This window comes from Orcinus orca, chromosome 5, assembly GCF_937001465.1.
Source record: "Orcinus orca chromosome 5, mOrcOrc1.1, whole genome shotgun sequence".
Taxonomy (NCBI): Eukaryota; Metazoa; Chordata; class Mammalia; order Artiodactyla; family Delphinidae; genus Orcinus; species Orcinus orca.
In genome coordinates, this window is record NC_064563.1 from 8885200 (window position 1) to 8900705 (window position 15506).

Here is a 15506-nt window from a genome sequence, read left to right on the forward strand (position 1 = left end):
GGGAGGGGGAGAGGCAGGCACCCCAAGAGGTGGAAGGGCCTGGCCCCCAGCCAGACCTGAAGACGGCGCTACTTCCAGGTGTTCTTAGCAAAAGAAGAAACTCCTACAACCTAAGGGGAGGAGTTGTCCCATTTATACACAACATTGTAAACATATATGGTCCTGTTGTTACATGTGATTCAGTTTGGTGTTTGCATGTCTGTCTGTCCATCTGTCAGGCTGGGGGCTGGATCTCAGGAGCCTTGCTGGGCTACCTCCCCTTCCTACTGCCCCCACCTTCCTACCCCAGGAATGGAACCTGGAACAGGTATGGTCCCCCATCTTGGTGGGATCTGGCAGGCAGGGCCTGAGCCTCTGCCTCCACTCTGGCTCCAGAGTCCTTGGTGAGTGCATGTATGTACGTGGAGAACCTGAGTGAAAGTGTGTACAAGGGGGAGGTCACGTCATGGGGGATGGGGGGCGGAGAGGGGGGCTGTTGGAGGCAAGGCCTGCCTGGGGTGGCTGGCTCACGAGTGGATTCTCCATGGGTCTCTGGGTGGAGATTCTCAGCAACCAGGGTCCGCAGTCAGCACCCCTCACAGTGCACATGCTAACCCTGGATGGTCTTCAGGGGCATCAAGTATGAGTCCATGCCGACAAGGCACTTGTAATGGTCCCCACAGGATAGCTGCTGTCCAAGCTCCCTGACCCGGCAGGGCCTCAGACATGGTCACAGCTACATCTTCGGTTGCTATTCCTTGCCGGTCTTCTGCACGGCCTCCTGCGTGCTGCTCTCACCGCTGCTGGTAGAAGGCATCTCTTTCCTCGCCTGTTTAGAGAACTCGGGCGTGGTGCATGTGCTGGGAGGGCCGTTTAGGACTGCCCCGTGGAGGCGTGTGCCTCTCTCCTCGGCTTCACCTGGCTCCTCGCCTGTGCAGGGGATGGCATCAGCCTCCACGTACCATGGCTTCCCAAGCTTCAGAATGTCATCCACATCCAAGTCAGCATCCCTGTCCCGATTCTCTTGGCCGCGGTACGTGAGGAAGCCAGAGCCTGGAAAACCACCTCCCAGGAGAGTGGTGGCCCGCCTCCACCTCCGCAGGCTCCACTCATGCCCCAGGGTGGTGCTGTTCTCATGCTCCATGTCCAGGGTATCAGTCGATCCAGGGCATCATTCACAGCCATGCAGGAGCCTCTGCCCTTTGTCTTGCTTCCTCCGTTTCATTTTCCCAATCAGAGCATTCAGTAGGGTCTGAGGGAAGGCCTACTTCCTCCTTCCTGCCGGCCCCCCGCCCTGCTAAGTCATTGGTTCAGACACTCAGCATAGCCGCCAGGGGGCTTCTCTAGCGGGACCCCATGGCCGGGGATGCGGGCGGATTCCCCCTGGCTGCCTGGTGGCGGTGGCAGTCATGATGACTCCTCTATAGTATCTTGTATATGGTTCCATTAGGGATACCCATATTAGTAGTTTATCTAGATACCTGTTTCCTCCCTACACCATGAACACCTGGAGGACAGGAAATGCACTCTATTTCTGTTTCTCTATTGCCTATAACATGCAGAGGCACAGAGGTCGGTCTTGATAAATAAACCCACGTTACTGAATAATGAAATTCGTTTCAAAACTTAGGGTGAAGCAAAGGGTTGAATCTTTCAGATAAACTGGTGTATTTCCTTCTAATAATAATGAAGGATACATACCTCATTCTCTGTCAGAAACTCAGAGCAAATTTCTGGTGAGCATTTCTATAGCTCCTCGGTATTCCCTTGTTTGCTTGTAGCTGCCCTTGGTCCTATTTTAATCATCTTTGATCTTTGTTTTTTAAATAAATTTATTTATTTATTTATTTTTGGCTGTGTTGGGTCTTCGTTGCTGCATGCGGGCTTTCTCTAGTTGCGGCGAGAGGGCGCTACTATTTGTTGTGGTGCATGGGCTTCTCATTGCAGTGGCTTCTCTTGTTGTGGAGCACGGGTTCTAGGTGCGCAGGCTTCAGTAGTTGTGGTGCTCGTGGTCTAGAGTGAAGGCTCAGTAGTTGTGGCGCACAGGCTTAGTTGCTCCGTGGCATGTGGGATCCTCCCGGACCAGGGCTCGAACCCGTGTCCGCTGCATTGGCAGACAGATTCCCAACCACTGTGCCACCAGGGAGGTCCCATCATCTTCAGTCTTATTCTGCCTGTGTTTTATTATAAGCAATCCCAAGTGTTTTTAAAGATGTAAAGACCTAAGTAAAAACCAAAGAACACCATGAGTCTGTGTTACTGACAAGGGCCCTTGGATCCTTTAATCAGTAGAAACTGATAAGAGGCCAGATGAGAATTTCAGGTAAGGCTTTATTGAGACTACTTCTGTAGCTCCAAGGAGCAAAAACAAGAAACAGGTGTCTTTACTGTTCCCTGAGAGCAGCTCTGTGGGTCCTTAAATGGGATAATAGAAGGGGCAGGTCCATGGGTCCACAGGAGGCCCACCTTAGGCGGTCTGCTCACCTCTGTGGTGGTGCCGTGTGCAGGAATCATGCCACAGTACCCTGTTTTTTCTCCTGGCACCTCAGAAATGGCAGTTGGTTTGTGGCCTTTTTGTATCCTATTGTGCATAATTACCCCAACTGCACATGAGTGTAGTTATTTTTAGTCATTCATAGTTTCTTTGTATTTTGTTACTGGAGGAGACCTTTGTCCTGGTGCAAGCACTCTGGTAAAGAATCCCAGGTCCCAGCCTATCTCAGCTGGATTCAAGGGGTTGCCCTTAGCAGCATCTTGGGACCAGAAGGGAAAGGAACCAATGCCCTTAATGTTTCTGAAGGAGGGGAGAACATTCACTTTTTTTTAAATCCATCAGAGTTAGAGAGGAATCTCCCTGAGCAATTTGTTAAGTCCTTAACTAGGACCAGTTTAAGGAAAGGTATTGAGATTCTCTGACCTGCTGGATGTGTTAGTACATTATACAGTCAAATTTGGAATATGTGATCCACATATTTTCCAGAAGGCTTTGAATTCCAACAATGCCTAAAACATTTACCAGCAATTTTTAGACCATAAGGCAGTTTTTTAAAACTGTAAGGCAATTTTAAACTGGAAATACAATTGACTTTCTAAATGCCGTGGGGAAGAAAAAAATTAGTGAATTAGAAACTGAACTGAAGTCAATTCTCTAATCTTTATTTCTTCTTCTTATACCCATCTACTTATCCACATCTATTTTCTCTCCCCACATGTTCCCTTTTCTATTACTCTAAGTCTAACATGCAGCTTTCAGTTTTTTAATACTTTTTTTGGAGTGACTCAGGAACACATGAGCTTTCTCTCCCTACTCCAGAAACTTCCACACCATTGCCTGTAAGCCCCATGGAAGCTTGAATTGCTTGATTCTTCATTTACCTTCTAGTTTAGGATATGTGTGGCTCAGAGGACCCAGAGAAAGAAGGGCCTTCATCTTCAAAGTTCCAAGATAATAATGTAATTATATGATGAATTCAAGTCTTTGAAAGTCTATGCCTGGAATCTAACTGCATCCTGAGTTCCCAAAAAACAAATTTGTGTCATCTGATCACTTTCTTTCTATTCACCATGAAACTTTTCTCCTTGTCCCTCCTAGTCTGAAAAAACACTTGTTTTGCTTAAATATTACACAAACATGTTTCACTGGGCAGAAAGAGGAGTGCAGAGGTCAGGAGGGAGGGTCCTCTAAGGTAACTAAGAAGCTCCTTAGAGTTTCCCATGTCTTTATTATAGAGCTGCCGGAGCTTTGATAGAAGTTACCTGCATGGCTGCAGGTACAACCCTACCTTTATAGACTAGCATGTCTTCTACTCCCTGGGACAGCCTGAAGGTCTTCCCATGACTTAACTGCCTTCCTATACCTTATATCTCAGGCCAGGGGAGAGTAAACTATAGCTCATGGGCCAAATTTTATGTTTTTTTTTTTAATGACACTCCTGTTTAATGCTTTCAATGTTTAATTCTGATTTTATATTAACATTGTAACTCTTGCTTTTTTATTTTTTAAAATAAATTTATTTATTTTATTTATTTATTTTTGGCTGTGTTGGGTCTTCGTTGCTGCGCGTGGGCTTTCTCTATTTGTGGTGAGCAGGGGCTACTCTTCGTTGCAGTGTGCGGGCTTCTCATTGCAGTGGATTCTCTTGTTGCAGGGCACAGACCCTAGGTGCACAGTGTTCAGTAGTTGTGGCTCATGGGCTCAGTAGTTGTGGCTCGCAGGCTCTAGAGCACAGGCTCAGTAGTTGTGGCACACGGGCTTAGTTGCTCTGCTGCATGTGGGATCTTCCCAGACCAGGGCTCGAACCCACGTCCCCTGCATTGGCAGGTGTATTCCTAACCACTGTGTCACCAAGGAAGCCCAAATTTTATGTTTTTATATGGTTTACAAATTAAGAATGGCTTTTACATTTTTAAATGGTTGACGAAAAAACTAAAAGAAGAATAATATTTTGTGATGCATGAAAACTTATGTGAAATTCCAATTCTGAAATATATATATTTTACATATTGTCCACAGTTGCTTTCATGCTACAAGGCAGAATTGAGCAGTTGTGACAGAGACTATGGATCTCACAAGGTCTAAGATATTTACTTGTTTGCTCTTTATAGAAAATACTTGCTGACTCTGTTTCTCTCTGCTCCTGTATTCCCTTGTCTGTGTAGGCTGTTTCTAAGTTGTTCCAGGACCCCTTGGATGTATAGGCCCATCCGTTCACTGTTTCCACTGGGAAAAAAAAACATTCCCATCAAATTTTTACATATATTTTGAGGATCCTTACTGAATTTTGGGGAAGGGACGTAGGAAGGGATCACAGGCATATTGCACATCTTGCCACTTTTCTTGCTATCGCACCTTTTTCTACTTCTTCCTTTCCCCCCTCTCCATCTGGCTTCACCGAGAATTTCCTCCAGGTCACTTCCACACACTCTGAGGTTCCCTGCAGGCCTCAGCATCTATCCCAGGCAGGCTTATTGAGGAGTGACTTCCAAACAAAGGTAGTACTGTCCCTGAAAAAGAATTCTAGTGAACATAATTTTCTCCATTTCATTACTATGGGAGAACAATAGTTCTGTAGAGATTTAGCTGAGGCTCAGAGCCTTTGCTAGGTGCTAATGACTTTGCTTTCTAAGACTCTTAAGCTGGATCTCAGTTGGATCCCAAGTCTCTTTATGGACCACTTTGTCCATGCATTCTTTCCGACCTCAGATCTCTGGATGGTCTTTCAGCTTTAATCCTCTTGCCTGTATCAGTGAAAGAAGAGATCAGAGGCTGTTCTTTCAGGCACTTTCAGCTACTTAAACCCATAATTATAGAAGTCTGATTTTTATTGTACAATGCTTAGCAATTTAGTTTTTAATCAAAACATCACACTCAGAACTTTAGTTGGAATGGTGGGTCAGTGATCTATTGTTACATGGAAGGATTGCTTAGTGAGTAGCTGGGATTATTAAAATATACAGCAGTGTCAGAAATTCTGGCTGGAGTCCTGATTGAGAGTGATTAGAGGTTATTTATCAAACTCTTCTGAAAGCTATTCTTTGTTCTCCTGATCATGGTTTTAGAAGAGAGTTCTTCTTGGGAGCATAGTTACAGACAGTAAAATATGTATGTGAAATACATATTTTATTTAATAATATAACATTTTATTTCTTTCAGCATATAGATAGAGAAATATAGGAAAAATATTTGCATATCACCATACATTTCTGATCAAGATAGAGTCATAAATTCTTCTCCAAACATGTTGGAATGATATATAACATATAAAAGACCCTATGTGGGCTCGTAATCTAGAGGAACATCTCTCTGGGCAGAAAATCAAAGGTGTGATTGAGGTTCAAAGTATAGGTTTTCTGGGCTTCGGGTTACATGTATATAGGGACTGTATAGGGCTCACTGTTTAATGTCCCCTGCTCCGGAAATGAGGCATAAAGAGGCTATTGTGGGCTTATGACTAATTTGTGAGCCTGAGGGGTTGGGATTCAGCCTCACCAATATCAACCGAGCAAGTCTCCCACTGGCTCAGTGACTGAACTGGATTTGTTATATTTCCCCAAATCACTCTGGGATAAGGACTTTGAATCATCAATATAAGTCCACCTGGGATGGAGACGAGAGAGAGAGAAAGAGAGAGAAGGCAAAAGATCCCATTCAACAAATCTGAGATTCAAATTCTACAACAAATGAAGCAATTTTAAGCCAACAGCGAAGATAAAATAAATCAACAATCAGATGAAAAAATTAGTTTAGATAAAAATAATAACACAACAAATCCCAAAGCTATAAAGCAGATTGACAATTTTGACTATATAAAGATAAAAAGAAATTTGCATTGCAAAAGTCACTGCATTTACTGATGGCGACAGGATTTGACTGCTTAAGAAGACTCATAGGATCCCAAATGACAATGGCTTTCAAATCTACAGTTTATTTTAGGAAAATGATGTAATATAGCAACAACATTAAAATAAGCATATGCATCACAGCCAAGGGCAGCCTGGAGAGGCTAGGTGCAAACTTCAACCATACTCTGTCTGGAGGGCTGTACCAGGATGTACTTTATCTCTCAGATCAGGAACCACTGATGTATGGTGGCTTCCTTCCTTCCACAAAATATCTCAGAACCAGGGAGCCCCCAAAGGAGCCTCAGATGGGGCTTATTCTTACCTTGCTGGTCACTTAGGCATATTCCTTCCATGTAAGAGCTTAAGTCAGAGCTCCTCTAGGAGTCTTAGTGAGGCTGGGTACAAATCATCAGTCTCACTGCTAACAATCAACAATGCTAACAAGCTGGTATAAACTACTATGCCAAAACTCACCTAAAACCCATGGTTTCAAAGCAACACTATTAATCAGTTCATTTCATTCCTTGATCAATGCTGTGCATGTGTTTCTGCCAAACAGTTCAGGCTAATTCCAGACCTGCAGGAAGTAATCCTTGCAACACAGCCACCATAAACAAAGTCAAAACACAAGTGACAAACTAGGAAAATGAAGTGCAGTTTACATTGTAGAAAAAAGGTCAATTTCCCTAATATATAAAGAATTTCTACAAATAAATATTGAAAAGACTATCAGCCCAACTGAAAAATAGTCAAAGGATATGAAGAGACACCTTACAGAAATGAAAAAATTCTTAAACATAAGAAAATAAGAATACGAAAAAGTGTTCAATTTTGTTCATGATAAGGAAATGCTTATTGAAACTACTGAAATGCCATTTCTCACCTATCGTTGGCAAATATCAGAAAGTTTGAGTACACATTGTGTTGGCAAGGCTATCAGCCAACCACTCTCCTCACAGCTGGTGGGTCCTTTCTTTCTTTCTTTCTTTCTCTTTCTTTCTCTCTTCCTTCCTTCCTCCCTTCCTCCCTCCCTCCCTCCCTTCTCTCTCCCTTTCTTTCCTTTTCTTTCCTTCTTTTCCTTCCTTCTTTCCTTCCTTCCTTTCGATATTTTTGCTTGTTTGATGTGGACCATTTCCAAAGTCTTTATTGAACTTGCTAGAATATTGACTCTTTTATGTTTTGGTCTTTTGGCCGCGAGTCATGTGGGATCCTAGCTCCCCAACCAGGGATCGAACCTGCACCCCCTGAATTGGAAGGTGACGTCCCAACCACTGGACCACCAGGGAAGTCCCAAAGTGAGTCCTTTCTTGAAAGGGTATCTGAGAATCACATTTCATTGTCTACTGTGGTAAGACAACTTTGATGGAGGATTTTTATATCCACAAGCCCTTATATCAGGAATGATTTTTCTTAAGGTATAAATCAGTCAGTGTCTTCCCATTGTACCCAGCCGACATCTTAATGTCTCTACTCCTTGTTCCTTGCATTCCAGGTATCTTTCACCTGGGATGCAAGAAATAACAATGCAAATAAAAATTGATATGATAAGGTAGTCTACCTAATTAACTAATGACTAAAAAGAAAGCCTCTCAATTTTAGAAAGTTTAAAAGATGAAAAAAATATATATTCTGGATAAAAGTTATAAGATTCAACTCTGCTATTGTCATGTATAACAAAAGCAGCCACAGGACAATATGTAAACAAATGGGTGTGGCTGTATGCCAATAAACGTTTATTTATGAACAGGATTTATTTATGGATTTAACAAATCCATAAATGTATGGATTTAACACATGGGCCATTGTTTGCTTATACCCCAAAGATATAAAGTAATAATTTCATTTGGGAAATTCTAGTCAGTGGGAGTTTAGAGGAGGGAGAACTTGCATTTAGCTAGCAAACATCTAAGAGGACTTCACGAGGATGATGATACCTAATATGGAACCTTAGCACTGGGTGAAATCTCAGCTTGGGGGTATGGTAGGGAGAAAGGTGAGGGTGAGGCAGGAGGGATGCTCTTGTTGGAGGAAAATATGTCAGCAAAAGCACAGTGGAGTTGGTTAACAAGAGGGTGTGTAGTAGCAACTCACTGGTTTAAGAATAGTATATATTAAGAGGACTAAAAGGGATATAGGTGGGAAGGCATGTTTGGGCAAGACCAAGAAAGGTTCAATCAGGCAGAGGAGAATGTGTTTATTATGTAGTCACCTTGGGTGGGTTGATGGTGAGCCACTGAGTCAGAGATTGGCATGGTCAGTCATGCCTTAGGAAGTCTGGTGCTCTGAGGGCCTGAAGCTTAAATAATTAGGGGGGTGCTCTTCAAGAATGAATTTGACATTAGGTAGGGGACCTTGGAAGGGGCTCATGTGAGTGTTGGGTTCTGAAATCTAAGTTTCACTAGCCTCCTAGAACATCCACCTGTGCAGGAGATATTAAATGGGGTGGCTACAATACTAGTCTTGGTAAGAAATAACAAGAATTAGACATGTAAATGGCAGAGGAAATTGGGAAGATGGGACAAACATCAGACTCTTTTGAGGTAAAAGTGTAGGGCTTGGCAACTGGGAAGCTAAAAATAGACAGATTTACAGCATCTGCTGGAGGCAAAGAAGAGGAGGAGACAAAGATAGAGCTGAGATTTACAGTTTATAAGGGATAAAAAAAGGTGGTGATGACATAAACAGAAAAAGATAACACAAAAGGAGGTGCAGGTTTTCCAAGGAAGAGAATGCACTCAATTTTGAACAGAGTGAGTTTAAGATTAACTAGGTGAAAATGTTCAGCTGGTCATTGAAAACGTGAAAAAAGAGTTGGGAAAGAAGTCTGAATTTAGGGGTCACCGACATCAACATGAGTGTTGTGAGAGAATGAGATTATCCAGAGAGAGGATGCAGAGAGATCAGAAGTCTTTGGATGGAGCTGCCTCCTTATTTGGCAGAGGTTGAAATGGAAAAATTCTGCCTGTAGAACTCATATGCTATCTGGATGTCCTTATTTGCTTTCTGACTGCCATTTTTTTTTAGTAGATTATTTGGAATGAACCTACTTTTTTTAGATTCCTCATTCTATGAATTTATTTTAAATAATGGGTGATATCCAGTGGGGTAACTAATGAAGAATATAGAGGAGGGCCACACATAACAGCATTGACAGTATCAGAATTTGGGAAAGAGTCCCTGAATCACTTTTTTTTTAAGAGTTATTCTCCATTTATAGTTATTATAAAATATTGGCTATATTTCCTGTGTTTTACAATATACCCTTGTAGCTTATTTTATACATAATAGCTTGTATTTCTTACTCCCCCATCCCTATATTTCCCCTCCCCCCTTCCTTCTCCCCAGTGGTAACCACTAGTTTGTTCTCTATACCTGCAAGTCTGCTTTTTTTTTTTTTATATTCACTAGTGTGTTGTATTTTTTAGACCCCACATATAAGTGAGATCATACAGTATTTGTCTTTCTCTGACTTATTTCACTTAGCATAATGCCCTCCAAGTCCGTGTTGCTGCAAATGGCAAAATTTCATTCTTTTTTATGGAATGAAACTACTTTTTATGCGTCTTTATTATCTATTAGAAGTTATAGGTATTGCCCTGAAATTTAATATTTAAATAGTTTATATTCATTCTGACTTTAAGCACCTATTTCTTAAGACGACATTTACTGTGTTTTTTAGTCTTCTTTCATGAAGCTACGGAAGTTTGTGAAGTATATGCCCCCACCTCCTGACAGATAACCTTTAAATCTGTCTTACTTCCCTAGTATTTACAAGTACTCTACCTCAGAAGGGGTCAAACCTCTAGAACTGGAAGGAAAGAACTCTTCAGAGGCATGTAATTATAAATAACAGTTATGCTCTTTTACTGTAATTACTGTTCCATTTTAGAGCTTCCATCTGTCCCTTCATGATTCCTTCTGACACTAACAGGATCTAAGAAGTTTGGTGCAAGCTTCTGGGAAAAATACATATACTTCTTGAGAACGTTTAATTACCTGGTCTCAAATGGATGGCACAAGAAACGAGGATATTTGTTATGTTGATATCTATCAGATTAGTCGACTTTCTTTCTTTAAGAAACATAGTTACATACACATATTTTATTATACACATCTATTATATTTTATTATACACATCATATTTCTCTATTGTCTTACTGATATTTTTCATGGGTTCTCCCAGTAAATACTTTTGCTGAGTATTTCGACCAGCATATTCCCCTTCTCAGCATTCTTGGGATTATTTGAACCATGGGAGAAGTACCTTTGCCAGAGAGTTTATTAGAAAAATACTATAAAGCTGTGGTTTCCAGCCTGGTTCATTATCAGAATCACCTGGGAGACTCAAACACACCAGTTTACATTATCTGCAACCATCAATACTTTATGCTTTTTCTTGGGTTGGCATGCAGTACTTTCCTTCTTCTTTCTCTCTTTATGTTTTCCTGAGATATTTAATCTATTCCCATAGCTCAAAATATTACCTCTATTCTGATGATCCACAGATTTACATCTCTAGTCCAGTATGATTCACTTGTCTCAAATTTAACATGTCCTGAACTCATGATTCTCCACTCCACCCAACCTGTTTTTTCTCCATCTTTTCCTTATCAGAGAATAGCCACCATCTATGCAGATATGTAGGAAGCACCCTTGATTCTTCTCTCTTCCACACCCCACTCCAGCTCTACGCCAATCCATTACCAATTCCTGTAGATTCTTTTTTTAATATTTCATAACTGTTCATGGTAACATCTCAATTATCCAACACTATCTAGAAATGATATATTCAAGGAGCTTAAGTTTCCACATAAGCAAATACGAAACCCTTTAAACCCCAACCTTAACTATTTAACTACAGTTTGACAGAAATCATTCCAACATCCACATGTAACATCCATTCCAACATGTATGTTTTCAGGCACTCTTAAGTTAACACATTTAATGATTTACTAAAGAGCTACAGTCATTATTATGTATAACATACTTTGATATTGCTGTAATAGATTCACACACCACTGCTACTACTAATAACAATAGTGGTGGCAACAACGTTTGTTGAATGTCATATGATATGCCAGATGCTATTCTAAGCACTTTACATTTATTAATTTATTTAGTTTTCATAGCAACCATATGTAGAGTAAGCCCCACTTTACAGATGAGGAAACTAAAACACATAAATGTTAAGCAACATGCCCAAGATTACAATGGGAGAGCTCCTGATTTAAATATAGGTATAAGGGGCTTCCCTGGTGGTGCAGTGGTTAAGAATCCGCCTGCAAGTGCAGGGGACATGGGTTTGAGCCCTGGCCCAGGAAGATCCTACATGCCGCAGAGCAACTAAGCCCGTGTGCCACAAATACTGAAGCCTGCACGCCTAGAGCCCGTGCTCTGCGACAAGAGAAGCCACCGCAATGACAAGCCTGCGTGCCGCAAGGAAGAGTAGCCCCCGCTCGCCGCAACTAGAGAAAGCCTGAGTGCAGCAACGAAGACTCAATGCAGCCAAAAATAAATATATAAATCTAAAAAATTAAAAAAAAATAGGTATAAGGGCAAATGGCAAATACATGGCCATAAAGTATAATTTCAAGACAAAGTCCGGAAACCTCTGTTTGAAAAGGATAAGGATACTGGCTATTCCCTTGTCAATCTCTCTCTCTCTCTCTCCCTCTCTCTTTCTCTCTCTCTCTCTCTCTCACACTCACACTCACACACACACACACACACACACACACACGAGTTCACCTGTCCTGTCACTGATACGCATTTTTGTTGGCATGAGGCTGTCTTCATGAGTCAGACTCCCCACGGGCACTGAGCTACTCACTGTTGCTTCCACTCTCCTGTGAGAACGTCTACTGCTCTCCTTCCACGTTTTTGCCTTTCCCCTCTGCTGTCGCCACTGGGCCCTCCAGCACCACAGTGCAGAGCTTACTGTCTACTATATTCTATTCTCCGTTTCCCCCACCCCCCATTCTCACCTGTCTACTATATTCTATTCTCCCTTTCCCCCACCCCCCATTCTCACCTGTCTACTATATTCTATTCTCCCTTTCCCCCACCCCCCATTCTCACGTTTTTTTAAATCTCTTTTGAAGGCTGTGTTTTCCCCACATTTCTTAGGTTTCTTATCAAATATCTTTGGGTCAATATTGGTAACCAGCAGGGCCCCTACTAGGTCGATATTGCCAACCTCGGGCCACTTACTTGAGGCAAGAAAGGCACCTTGTGCACAAATTCTAAACACCTTGCTTGCCTCACGCCAGTTCTGGCCTGGCTACCCAATAAGAATGTTTCTTTTGTTGCTATTATGAAAAGGCATGGTCTTTGATTCTAATTTCTGATATTTATTTCATAATGAATCATCTCCATCTCCTCTCATTCAGGTTCAAGCCCATGTAATTCTGGACCCAATCATGTTGTAGTACCCTTCAGAAGGCTATAAATCTGTAATAGTTACAAGAGGATGGTTCAAATAATTCATCTGATTGTTAGATTCTGGGAACGCTTTCATTGGCCTGCATTAAAAGAGCTGAAACAGAACAGATACTACCACTGGGTAGATAGGGTGTACAATCATACCTGGGATACCCCCATTGTTAATGAGCTGCCTATTCTCTTCACTCCCATGCTATATATCTAGTGCATGTCTGACGCTTCCTACTTAACCCTCCAGGTCCTCTACTGGGACTAGAATCTTGTCCAAAGAGTCAGCCCACTTGATTGATATTTGCCAAGTTCCTGCAACCCTTCTTCCTTTGTACCCCATATATCCAGCTCATGGCTCCCTGGGAGTCTATTACAAATAGATGGATCATCTAGAATTGTCACACTGATTGTAGCCTCATGTTGACTATTCCACGGAAGACCCTAGAAGAGTGCACACTGCACTTCTGGCTACTCCCTTCCTCTCTGCCCCCGCCCCGAGTTCCCTCAGTCCCAGCTTCCTAACATTTACTGAATGCCCAAGATGCCTTCTAGCTGAGCCCACCCAAGTCAAAGCTCTAAGCATCCTAGGAACACATTTGAACACAGACTGGAGCCGCATAAGGGCAATGCTATGAAAGGAGGAAGTTTTGCTCAAGCACAAAATCATTAACTGAAGAAGCAATGTAATCTATCGATAAGTACTCCAAGGTTTCTTAGACTTTTTAGAAAGTTACTACTTGTATTGGTCAGGGTCCTTCAGAGAAACAGAACTTGTATACGTTAGATAAAGAGATTTATATAGGTTATTAACTCACATGATTATGGAGGCCGAGAAGCCCCAAGAGCTGCAGTTGGCAAGCTGGGGACTTAATTCTGTAAGTTGTGGATCTGTCTGAACTCTCATATGAGAGAACTGTAAATAGAAATAGTTCTGGAGGCTAGAAGTCCGAGGTCAAGGTGTTGGCAGGGTTGGTTCCTTCTGAGGCTGGCAGGGAAGGATTTGTTTCGGGCCTCTCTCCTTGGGGTGAAGACGGTGATCTTTCCCTGACATTTCTTCGTATTGGAGAGGAGGAAGACTTTTTCCTCTACCCTTCTGGGTTCTTTTGTCGGTCCGCTGAAAATTCCATCACACTTTTATGCTTCTGAGATGGGTGATAGGAAGGTCTTATCTAAAGGGCTTCAGAACACGAATCCAAACAAATGGCGGATCTGGTATCCATCTGTTCGCTCTGCTTCTCTCAGTTCGAGTGAAAGTTCCAGGCAGGCAGATCGAGAAAGCCCTGGTTGAGAAAGCCCTTTCCAGCCATCCGGGTGGCTATGTGGGCTGGGCAGCTTGGGGAGAAGACACTGGGGAAAAATTGTTTGTGGAACTGTTGACTTGCTGGGGACAGCAGTCGCAGGACCACCGGATCCCGGAGGGCTCGGAGAGCTCGGAGGACTCGGCTTCCGGGATGGAGGCCGAGCCCAGCGGCCGGGCGGCGTTTGCCTCAGGCGCTTCCCAGAAACCCCTGCGGTTCCGGCTGCCCCGCCCCCGCCCCCGCCCCGCCCGAGGCCAAAAGGCGCAGGTGCGCCTGTCTGACCTCTGACCTCTAAACCCGCAACGCAGTGACAGAAGACCTAAGAGACGGGCAGAGGGAAGCGCGAGGTCAGCTTCCTAATTTTTTCTTCCAGGTGACCGGCGGTGGGTTCAGAGCACCCGGAGAACTCGGTCACAGGAAGCAGGGACTCTGCAGGGCCGCTTAGGACGGGAGAGAGGAGGCTAGAGGGTTAACAGAAAGGCTATTTCCTAGAGTCAGTGTATCCTTAGCGGAGTAGCGCTGTTACCGACCAGGGTTCTTGGCCTCTTTAACCAACAGAAATTGATTAGAGGCCAAACAAGAAATTCAGGAGCTTCAGCAGAGGTGAGCGAGAACAAGTAAGTTTCCGTTGCTTGCTCCCTCCCTGGGCGGGGGAGGGCAAGCTTGTTCCTTATATGGGGGTGAGGGTAAGTGTGTGTCCAGGGGGTCAGGCTGGAGGTGTGGCTTAGGTGGTCTGCCCATCCCTTTGTGGTGTTGTGCTCAGGGGGCATGCGCAGTACCCTGCCTTTGCTCCCGACCCTCTGCTTTTGTTCCAGGCTCTTCAAAAGTGGCAGTTGGGTTTTTTGGTTTCTTTGTATCTTTTGTCCATAATTTGCCCCAACTGAACATGCAGGCAGTTACTTTTAGTCCCATACAGTTTGTTTGTATTTTGTTGCTGGAGGAGAGGTGTATCCAGGTGCAAGCACTGCAGCAAAGGGTCCCAGGTCCCAGCATGTCTCATGACTACAAAAGGAAGCATTGTAAAATTTGAACCTTAGAGAAAGAAGGGAAATCATAACGCCTATACTGTAAAACCACCTTCAACAGCTTTGAAGTGAGAGATTTGAGGAAGCAGCCTCCTGAAGATGCTTTTTAAAGATACCTGGAAGCTCTTTGTTTCCACTGCCAGTAGCATCATCCAAGCTTCGATGGTCTCTCATGTGGACTAATACAACAGTCTTCTAGTGGACTCACTTCCTTATTCTTGTCTCCCCCATCCAGTGGTAAGTGGGTCTTAAATTGATTGTATATTGGATTCACCGGGAAACACACAAACTACTGGTAGTTGGGTCTCACCTGCAGAATTCTGATTTAATTGGTCTGGGGTGTGGCCTAGGTATGAGTTAAATAATTTCCCCAGGTGATTATAATGAGTAATCAGAGTTGAGACTCCATGACACGTGCAGCATGCAGAGC

The 15506-nt window shown here is 43.1% G+C and overlaps 1 pseudogene; it reads right to left on the reverse strand.

The window, feature by feature from the left end:
• Window positions 1–280: 280 nt before the first annotated feature.
• LOC101284666 (E3 ubiquitin-protein ligase RNF220-like) lies at window positions 281–1228 on the reverse strand (annotated as a pseudogene).
• Window positions 1229–15506: the final 14278 nt, after the last annotated feature.